The 10,441-nt window shown below is 38.6% G+C and overlaps 1 pseudogene; it reads left to right on the top strand.

Moving 5' to 3' along the window:
- The first annotated feature begins 2,964 nt into the window (after positions 1-2,964).
- LOC103291736 (40S ribosomal protein S3a-like) lies at positions 2,965-4,010 on the top strand (annotated as a pseudogene).
- The last annotated feature ends 6,431 nt before the right edge of the window (positions 4,011-10,441 follow it).

Below are 10,441 nucleotides of genomic sequence, written 5' to 3'. Positions count from 1 at the left end.
GAAAAAATGCAACATGGAAATATAGCATGAGTCTGGTGAAATTATGGGTGCTTTTTTCTTCTCTCTATTTGCCAAATGTTCTGTTCTAGGTAGATATTACCTTTCAGAAAAACATTATTTTAAAAAAATTAAAATAAAAAATTGAATCTGCACAACCCTTTGAAAATTATTTTACACCACATGACATCTACAGTCAATGTGGGAAGTTATAATGGAGAGATAGGAGGTTCCCATATATGGTAGGTTTAACTATTGCTGTAATCATAATAATGAATATTTATTGAGCATTTATTTACCATTTGTCCAGAATTATAGCAAGTATTTTATCTTTGTCTTCATTTGTAATTCTTTGAGATGGATATTAAGCCCATTCTACAGATGAATAATTTGAGGCCTGAAGAAGTTAGGAGGCTTGCTTATAATTTAAAAACCACCAAGTTTATATGGGGCCTGAAAAAGATTTCCAGGTCAGTTGGATAGAAAGAATTTCTAACACTATTGAAGTGTGATGTACTTTTCTAAAATTTTAGTAAACCTCTGAAAAACATTCAAGCAATATCATAACCACCATGAAGATAGTATCTGGTTATTAACAGAGGCAGATGTACTGTGAAGCTATTGAAGATTCAGGGCTCCTACATACACAGGACCCTCCAAGAACCTGGAGGGGCTCTAGAAATGGTCTTTGGAAAGACCTAGATATTTTTTCATTATTGTCTAAAATATTTTTTCCATTTCTTTTTTTTTTTTTAATCTTTATTGTTGAAGGTATTACATATGTCTCCCTTTTACCTCCATGGACCTCTTCACGCTCGTCCCCCACTCCAGGCCTCCACCACCCTATTGTCTATGCCCATGGGTTATGCATATATGTGTACAAGTTCTTTGGTTGATCTCTTCCTACCCACCCACCCTCCCCCTCCTTGCCTCTGAGGTTCGACAGTTTGTTCCATGCTTCCATGTCTCTGGATCTATTTTGTTCATCAGTTCATTTTGTTCATTAGACTCCACATATGAATGAAATTATGTGATACTTTATATTTCTTTGACTCGCTTATTTTGCTTAGCATAATACTCTCCAGGTCCATCCATGCTGTTGCAAATGGTAAGAGTTCTTTTTTTTTTTTTTTTTTTAAGCTGCGTTGTATTCCATTGTGTAAATGCACCACAGTTTTTTATCCACTCATCTTCTGATGAGCACTTGGGGCAGTTTCCAAATCTTAGCTATTGTAAATTGCACTGCTATGAACATAGGGGTGCATATATTCTTTCTGATTGATATTTCCAATTCCTTAGGATATATTCCTAAAAATTTTTCAAGTAACATTTTTGTAATTTTTTTCCTCAATAAGAGTCCCCCAAACCTGGATTTACTCCTGTTAACAGTCATTTGTGATCTGACTCAGAAGTGTTGTAACTTCAATAGGTACTTTAAAAGATTATAGTCATATTTTATTACAACATGGAAAAATGTTGACTCTATAACTCAAGTGCCAAAAGCAAAGTAAATTATATGTATATATTATTATTGCTTATAAAATAGGAATTCAAGGACTGTGAGGCAACTTGAAGACTGAAAGCAATAAAATATTTTTATTCATTTTTTTTCATTCACAAATATTTACTAGGCACTTTTTATGTACCACATATTATGCTTTTGGTTACTTGAATTTTTTAAAACTCCATTTCTCTTATTAATACAGTTTTGGAACTCAGTTAAATATATTTGTCTTAATTATCAAATGAAAATCACTTTTCACACACCTCTAATCTTACATTTGTGTACTATGACATGTTAGGAGATACAGAAATATTTAACTATTTTGACCTCAGTTTTCTCTTCTCTAACATATGGGGAATGAGCAAAATGACCTCCAAATCTCTTCCTACTCTAACATTCCATGATCATATCTCTGCTCTTCATTCCCAGACTACTCCTTTATTTCATTATAATAAAACTATACAATAGCAAGAAATTTAGCTGCAAAAATCTAGTTTTTCAACTGCAATGATTAAATATAACTTTATAGAAATTATCATCAGAAACAGTTTAATGTAGTTTTCTATAAATAGAAATCAGCTTTCTGATGATAATTCCAGTTTCAAAATGAGGCAAATCACTGGTAACATCCACTGTTTCATTTCAGCAGGGCAAGAATTTTATTCATATATATTTCCTTCAGATGTTAATATTTTTGCCTAGGGACACTAACTTCAAAAAACTTTCAAAGGAATTGAATAGAGGTATGGGTAAATTAGGTTAGGCTTCTAATGACTGGAGTATGATGACTTTTCTAAATATAAAAGTTTTCAAAAATGACAATTTGCTTTTAAGAAAAGTATTATGGGGCGGGGGGGAGGATTGAGGGAGAAACTACAGCTGAGTGGTTAAGTTTTGTCACCAGACAGAATCTGTACTGAAACTGCTTAGCTTTGTAACCTTGTTTGGGCACATTATTTAACCTCTCTAAGCCCTGCTTTACTCATTTGAAAAATGGAAGTAATATTAGTGCCAAGGTGTAGTGAAATTTAAATAAGACAATCTAAATAAAGTTGTAGAGGACAGTGTTTATAACATCAGTAAGTGGTACTAAATATTAAATATTAGTGATACTGCCCTGGCCAGGTAGCTCAGTTGGTTAGAATGCTGTCCCAATACAACAAGGTTTTGGGTTCAATCCCTGGTCAGGGTACATACAAGAATCAACCAATGAGTGCATAAATAAATGGAACAACAAATTGATGTCTCTTTCTCTCTCTATCAATCAAATTTTTTAAATACTGTAAATATTAGTGATGCTAAATTTTTAAATATTAGATACACAAAACTAAACTTCCTGATATAAAATTTCATTAAGGAAACCGAGTTTTAGAGAAGTCAGTTATCAAGTTAACCAAGAGTAGAGTGTTTTCCCAATTTTGAAAAGGATAGGCAAAGAGCCTTTTGGCTCTCTGATCAGCACCATGGCAGTTGGCAAGAAGAAGCACCTTATGAAAGATGGTGAAAAGGTTGCCAAGAAGAAAAGTGGTTAATCCAGTTATAAAAGATTGATATGATGTGAAAACACCAACTATGTCAAATATAAAAATATTGGGAAAACACTAGTCGCTAGAACTCAAGGAATCAAAATTGCATGTGATGACCTCAAGGGTCGTGTTTTTGAAGTGAGTCTTGTTGATCTGCAGAATGAAGTTGCATTTAGAAAATTCAAGTTAAATACCAAGAATGTTCAGGGCAAAAACTGACTGATTAACTTTTCACTGCATGGATCTTACCATGGAAACAAAATGTGCTCCACAGTCAAAAAATGACAGACCATGATTGAAGCTCATGTTGTTGTCAAGGCTAGTGATGGTTATTTGCTTTGTTTATTCTGTGTTGGTTTTACTAAAAACAAAAACAACAACAAAAAACACACACAATAATCAGATTCAGAAGTGCTCTTCAGCACCAACAGGTTCACCAAATACTGAAGAAAATGGAAGCCATTACCTAAGAGGTGCAGACAAATGACTTGAAAAAAGTGGACATTAAATTGATTGCAAATAAATAAAGTGATTCTAGAAAGCATTAGAAGCCCTCGCCAGTTTGGCTCAGTGGATGGAGCGTCGGCCTATGGACTGAAGGGTCCCAGGTTCAATTCCGGTCAAGGGCACATGCCCAGGTTGTGGGCTCAATCCCCAGTGTAGGGTGTGCAGGAGGCAGCTGATCAATGCTTCTCTCTCATCATTGGTGTTTCTATCTCTCCCTCTCCCTTTCTCTCTGAAATCAATAAAAATATTTTTTTAAAAGAAAGCATTAGAAGACACATAAAAAAGGCTTATCAATCTATTTATCTGTTCCATGATATCTTCATTAGGAAAAATATGCTGAGAAAGCCTAAGTATGAATTGGGAACACTCTGCTTTATGGTGAAGATAGTAGTTCTGGAAAAGCTATTGGGGATGAGATAGGTGCTAAATTTGAATGAGCTGATGAATATGAGCTAGCAGTTCAAGAATCTGTTTAAAATTCAGACTTTTAATGGTGGCAAGTAAAAAGTCTTATTTGTAATGTTTAAAAAATAAAAACAGCCCTGGCTGGTGTTACAAAGTTGGAGCCTTGCTCTGTACACTGAAGGGTCTTGGGTTCTATTCCCAGTCAGGGCACATACCCAGATTGTGGGTTTGATCCCCAGGAGGTACTTGACTGATATTTCTCTCTCACATCGATGTTTTTCTCCCTCTCCCTTCCTCTCTAAAATCAACAAAAATAAATAAAATAAAAACAATAAATAAATAAATAAATAAATAAAAACAATAGTGTATTCAGTCTCAAATAGTAGTTCTTTCTGAGTAGCAAGTTCAAACTTGACTTTTAGTTTTTTTCTTTTTGGCTTCTCTATTTTTTTCTAAATGTTGTACATTGAATAATTTATTCCTTTTGTAAAAAAATGTATTTTTTTAAAAATGAAACAATTCGGGCGGGGGGTAGGGGAGGGCTGGAACAGGCCAGTTTGGGGGGGCGGAGGTTACATCTGTATTTCTTTCAACAATAAAGATTTTTTAAAACAATGAATAAATTCAACATCCAATTATCCTGTAAACATTAATGCAAAAAAAAAAAGACCAAGGAAATTAATATGCCATTATGGATTCATTTTTGAGTATTCAGTTGACAAAATGAATTTGTGTATGAGTGAATCAATAAATATTTAGTTGTCAGTATGTATATGCAGGTATATTGGAGTCCATAGTTAGATACATCCAGAAGTTGGATAAAAGGTCACTCCCTGAGAATCAAACCAGTAAGATTCAACATAAGCGGGATAAAAGTAACAAAAAGAATCTAGTCAGTGTGATTAGAATGCCTAAGAAATGATAAGAAAATAAATAGTGTAACCATGAAAACTACAACATATTAATTTTATTTCCCTTCCTATTCTCATTTATTGTTTTTAAATTAATACAGTATTTTAAAAGTTATGTGATTGATATTGTATTATTGATTGCTGTGTAGCAATTTACCCCCAAAACTCAGGGCCTTAAAACAACAAACTTCTTTTTCAATTACAGTGGACATTCAATATCTTATATAATAAAGAGGTAATATGCAAATTGACCATCATTCCAACACACAAGATGGCTGCCCCCATGTGGGCACAAGATGGCCGCCACAAGATGGCCAGCAGAGGAGGGCAGTTGGGGGGACCAGGCCTGCAGGGGAGGGCAGTTGGGGGGACCAGGCCTGCAGGGGAGGGCAGTTGGAGGCAACCAGGCCTTCAGGGGAGGGCAGTTAGAGGCAATCGGGCTGGCAGGGGAGCAGTTAGGCATCAATCAGGCTGGCAGGGGAGTGGTTAGGGGGTGATCAGGTTGGCAGGCAGAAGCGGTTAGGGGCAATCAGGCAGGCAGGCAGGCAAGTGGTTAGGAGCCAGCAGTCCTGGATTGTGAGAGGGATCCCAGATTGGAGAGGGTGCAGGCTGGGCTGAGAGACACCACCACCACCACCACCTGTGCCCAAATTTCGTGCACCAGGCCTCTAGTTATTTTATATTAGTTTCACATGTACAACAACAAACATTTATTATATCACAGTATCTGAGGGTCAGAAATCCTGGTGTTGCTTAGCTGGGTGCCTCTGGTTCAAGGTGTCTCATGAGATTGCTGGGGGCATCTGTTTTCAAGCTCACTCATGTGGTTGTTGGTAGGATCAGTTCCTTGTGAGGTGTTGGACTGAGGGCCTCAGTTCCTCACTGAATAGAGGCATCTCCATAGGACAGTCCACAACATAGCCATTATCTTCCCTCAGAGTGAGCAACAGAACAAGAGGGAGCACTGAAGATGAAGCCACAGTCCTTTTGTAACTTAATCTCAGAAGCAATACCCCATACGTTCTATAGTCAGAAGTGAGTCCAACCTACACACAATTGGGAGGGGATCACAGGAGGATATGAATACTATACACTCACAGAAGGAATCATTAAAGCTTATCTCAGAGGCTGCCTAGTATAAAAGCATTCATCAAACTTATTCTGATTGCTCTGATGTCATCACCTAGCTCCATGGTCGGCAAACTGCAGCTTGCGAGGCACATGCAGCTCTTTGGCCCCTTGAGTGTGGCTCATCCACAAAATACCACAGCCAGGGCGAGTCTATTTTGAAGAAGGTGGTGTTAGAAGAAGTTTAAGTTTAAAAAATTTGGCTCTCAAAAGAAATTTCAATAGTTGTACTGTTGATATTTGGCTCTGTTGACTAATGAGTTTGCCGACCACTGACCTAGCTATAGTCTGAATATAACCTTGCATTATATATGATTTCTCTATAAGGAGAGAAAGTACACATAAATTCTTAATATGTATTTTATTAAACTACTAGAGGGATGGTGCGTGGATTCGTGAATGGGGGAGGGGAGAGCAGTGTTCCTCAGCCTGGCCTGTGCCCTCTCGCAATCTAGGACCCCTCAGGGGACATCTGACTGCCGGTTTAGGCCTGATCCCTGGCCTGTGGGGATCAGGCCTAAACTGGCAGTTGGACATCCCCTGAGGGGTGTAGCAGTGCACCAAGGGGCAGGTGGCCAGGGAGGAGCCAGAGCTGGGCCGGGTGCCATGCCACCACCGCTTGGTAGCGCTGCCACGGAGTTGGGAGAGGCTCCTGCCACTGCAGCTGCACTCGCCAGCCGTGAGTCCGGCTTCTGGCTGAGCAGCACTCCCCCTGTGGGAGCGTATTGACCACCAGGGGCAGCTCCTGCATTGAGCATCTGCCCCCTGGTGGTCAGTGCACATCATAGCAACTGGTCAACCAGTCGTTCCAGTCATTGGGTTGTAACAGTCACTTAGGGTTTTATATATATAGATTGAATATTTTTAAACACTTGAATTTTGTCACTTGCCAAACTTGTGAGTTTGGTTAGTAAGATTTGGTGTCCCTAATGCTGGCCAGTGACTGAACCTACACTTGTGACCAGGTTCAGGGCTGTAGTCTCATCTTAAAGGGCCTACTTGAATTGCCAGGAGGCCTCCTTGCACAATAAAAATGGCTCTATAAAATTACCACATGGGCCAGGCAGGTAGCTTAACTTGGGTGAATTTACTTGGGTGTCAGCAAACTTGGATGTAAAAAACATTTCTCCCAACACAGCATCAAATTCTACACTAATGACACTATTAAAATATATCTTAAGAACTGGGTAATTTAATTTTTCAGCCTAATATCACCATTCAGCTTATTTAAATATAATCTGATACACACTCTCAAAATCCTTAATCACATCTTTTCACATAAGGTAACTCTTTTACCATGTGAGGTAATATTCACAGGTTTCAGGGATTAAGATGTGAACATCTTTTGGAGGGACACTATTTAGTCCATGATGGGGCTTTGTCTACAAAAAAGTTTAAAATAATAGTAAAATTGACTAAATGTCACTCTGCCTTTTATTATCACCATGTGTGGGCAATTTTAAACAATGCCAGCAATAGTCCTAGCTGGTTTGGCTCAGTGGATAAAGCACTGGCCTTCGTACTGAAGGGTCCCGGGTTCGATTCTGGTCAAGGGCACATGTCCAGGTTGCAGGCTCTATCCCTTGTAGAAGACATGCAGGAGGCAGTTGATCCATGATTCTTTCTCATTATTGATGCTTCTATCTCTCTCTCCCTCTCCCTTCCTCTCTGAAATCAATAAAAATATATTTAAAAAACAAACAAACAAACAACCAATGCCAGTGATAAAATACTCCCATGAGACAGACCACTCCCAACACCTTCCCTCCTCACTGTGCCACTTCTAAATATCCCAATATGAGCTGTTCACCCTGCCTTAACTTTTCAGGGCCAAATACCACATAAAACAATTTGATGGTTCATTGATAGCCAGCCACACCCCCTAATTTTGTTATGACTGACTCCTCATCCTTTAGAAATCAGCTTAAGTAAATGTCACCTACTCAAGGAAGATTTCCCTAAATACTCTACCTAGTGTCACCCCCTCCCCCCACTTATTTCCTGTATTTGTTTCTTTTATAGAACTTGCCACTGTTTGCAGTTATTTTATTTGTACGTTAAATTTTCTCATCTACCTTATTAGTCTTGTAAGCTCCAAGTCTTGACTGGGTTTTTTCCTCTGAGTTATTCCCCGAGTCCAGCACAGTACCTGCCACACACATGGTAGATGCTCAATGTATGTGTAGTATCATTGCATTCTCCTCAGCTTGTGTGCTGCCAGTAAAGATTGTTCATCATTGGACAAATTATTCTTTCTTCATCTCATGTCCATTACAAAAAGAAATAGCCACTTGTCTAAGACTGTGACATAGAGAACCATTTATTTCCATAATTCAGAAACAGATGCAGTGTTATGGATTTTAGTAGAGTTTTCTCTTATTCCAAACTCCAACTCAGGCATGATTATTCTGAAAATTCAAAAATATCGTAAGACTGAATCATATAATAAAATATAAATAAGGTGTTAACATTATGAAGGGGGCCTATACATTCTGCCCAGTATCCACTAGAAATAAGAATTTAATCAGTACTCCAAATGTAACAAGTTCCAAAGATAAATTACCAATTTCCTCTTCAAACCATATACAAACTCCTCTTATTTTTCTTCAGCATTTCTTTCTTTCTTTAATCCTCACCTGAAAAGATTTTTCCATTGATTTTTTTAGAGAAAGAGAAAGACAGAGAGAAACATCGATGTGAGAGAAGCACGTCGATTGGTTGCCTCCTGCTCGCACCAAGACCAGGGCCCAGGCCGAGAAGGAGCCTACAACCCAGGTATGTGCCCTTGACCAGAATTAAACCCGGGACCCCTTGGTCCGCAGGCCAACACTATCCACTGAGCCAAACCGGCTAGGGCCAGCATTTCTTTTAGTAGCACAACTATTCACCTGCCTAATACCTTAGCACATTCCGTTTCTTCTGCTGTAATTCCTCTAGCTCTTCCTGTAGCAGGTTCCTTCTCATTCTAAAACTTAATGTAAATGTCACTTCCAAGACTCTGTTCCTTCCTGCCATATATAAAGAGATCTCTTCTATATGCATGCATATAAGCCTAATCAATGGACCCAGACAACAGGGGGGTGGAGGCATGAATGGGGGGTTGGGGGTATGGGTGAATAAGGACACATATGTAATACCTTAATCAATAAAGAAATAAAAAAATAAATAGATCTCTTCTACTCTTACATGCCTTTATTATATCTTATACATTTCCTTCATAACACCTTATCCTAATTAATATATTTGATTAGTCTTCCCACTAGATTTGAAGCTACATGGGAGCAGGTATTGTGTTCTGTTTACTGATATATATATCTAGCTCCTAAAGCAATGTGTGCGATAACCAGTTGTAGAAAAAATTAAGGTGCCCTTTTCTGTTTTGGCCTATTGTTACAAGTGTGATGCATTTGCACAACATTGTGCAGAAGGAGGAAATTCTTATTCCTCTATTTCAGGCGTCCTCAAACTACGGCCCGCGGGCCACATGCAGGTGTTTTTGCCATTTTGTTTTTTTACTTCAAAATAAGATATGTGCAGTGTGCATAGGAATTTGTTCATAGTTTTTTTTTTAAACTATAGTCCGGCCCTCCAACGGTCTGAGGGACAGTGAACTGGACCCCTGCTCTATTTCATGTCCATTACTTTAAAAAGTCACTTGACACTCCATCCACCGGTTTGGCTCAGTGGATGGAGTGTCAGCCTGCGGACTGAAGAGTCCCAGGTTCGATTCCGGTCAAGGGCATGTGCCTTGGTTGTGGGCACATCCCCAGTAAGGGATGTGCAGGGGGCAGCTGATGGATGTTTCTCTCTCATCAATGTTTCTAACTCTCTATCCCTCTCCCTTCCTCTCTGTAAATAATCAATAAAATATATATATTTTTAAAAAGTCACTTGTATGAGAGTAATGACATAGAGAGCCATTTATCTCCATAGTGCAGAAACAGCTGCAGTGTCATGGATCTTAGTAAAGAGATTGTTTTCCCCCACCATTAGGTAAATTTCATATTGAGTCTTACAGGAATTTCATAAAGAAATTGAATTGTAAAATACAGGACAGATTAAGAGTATGAATGGGGAGGACCTGGAAGTTTTGCCTAAGTTTTGCCTAGGGCATCAAGATATTTTCTATAAGCTTCTGAGATAAGCATACAGATTATTATTTGCACACTTTCAGAACATCTCACAAAGATAGACAACATCTGTTGCCTATCTGGCCAGAAGTACAAAAGGTATGTATTAAGGCTTTCATTTTCATGAATAGGAGAGGACAACTACTTTCAGGTAAGTCTGGCATAGTAATTTGACCTAACAAAAATGTGGGTCTACATTACCATTCTCTTGGACCTTACACCATACGACAGTGTCCCTTCAAGGCTACACTTCAGGACTGCTTTGCATATCTGGGCTTCCCAGCAACTAGACCTCATTTGCTATATGCCTCAAGCAGTCACACTTTGGCCTAG

Source organism: Eptesicus fuscus, chromosome 20 (assembly GCF_027574615.1).
Source record: "Eptesicus fuscus isolate TK198812 chromosome 20, DD_ASM_mEF_20220401, whole genome shotgun sequence".
In the NCBI taxonomy this organism is placed as follows: Eukaryota; Metazoa; Chordata; class Mammalia; order Chiroptera; family Vespertilionidae; genus Eptesicus; species Eptesicus fuscus.
Note: the sequence above shows the minus strand (reverse complement) of the source record. Positions and strands in the feature narration are given on the sequence as shown.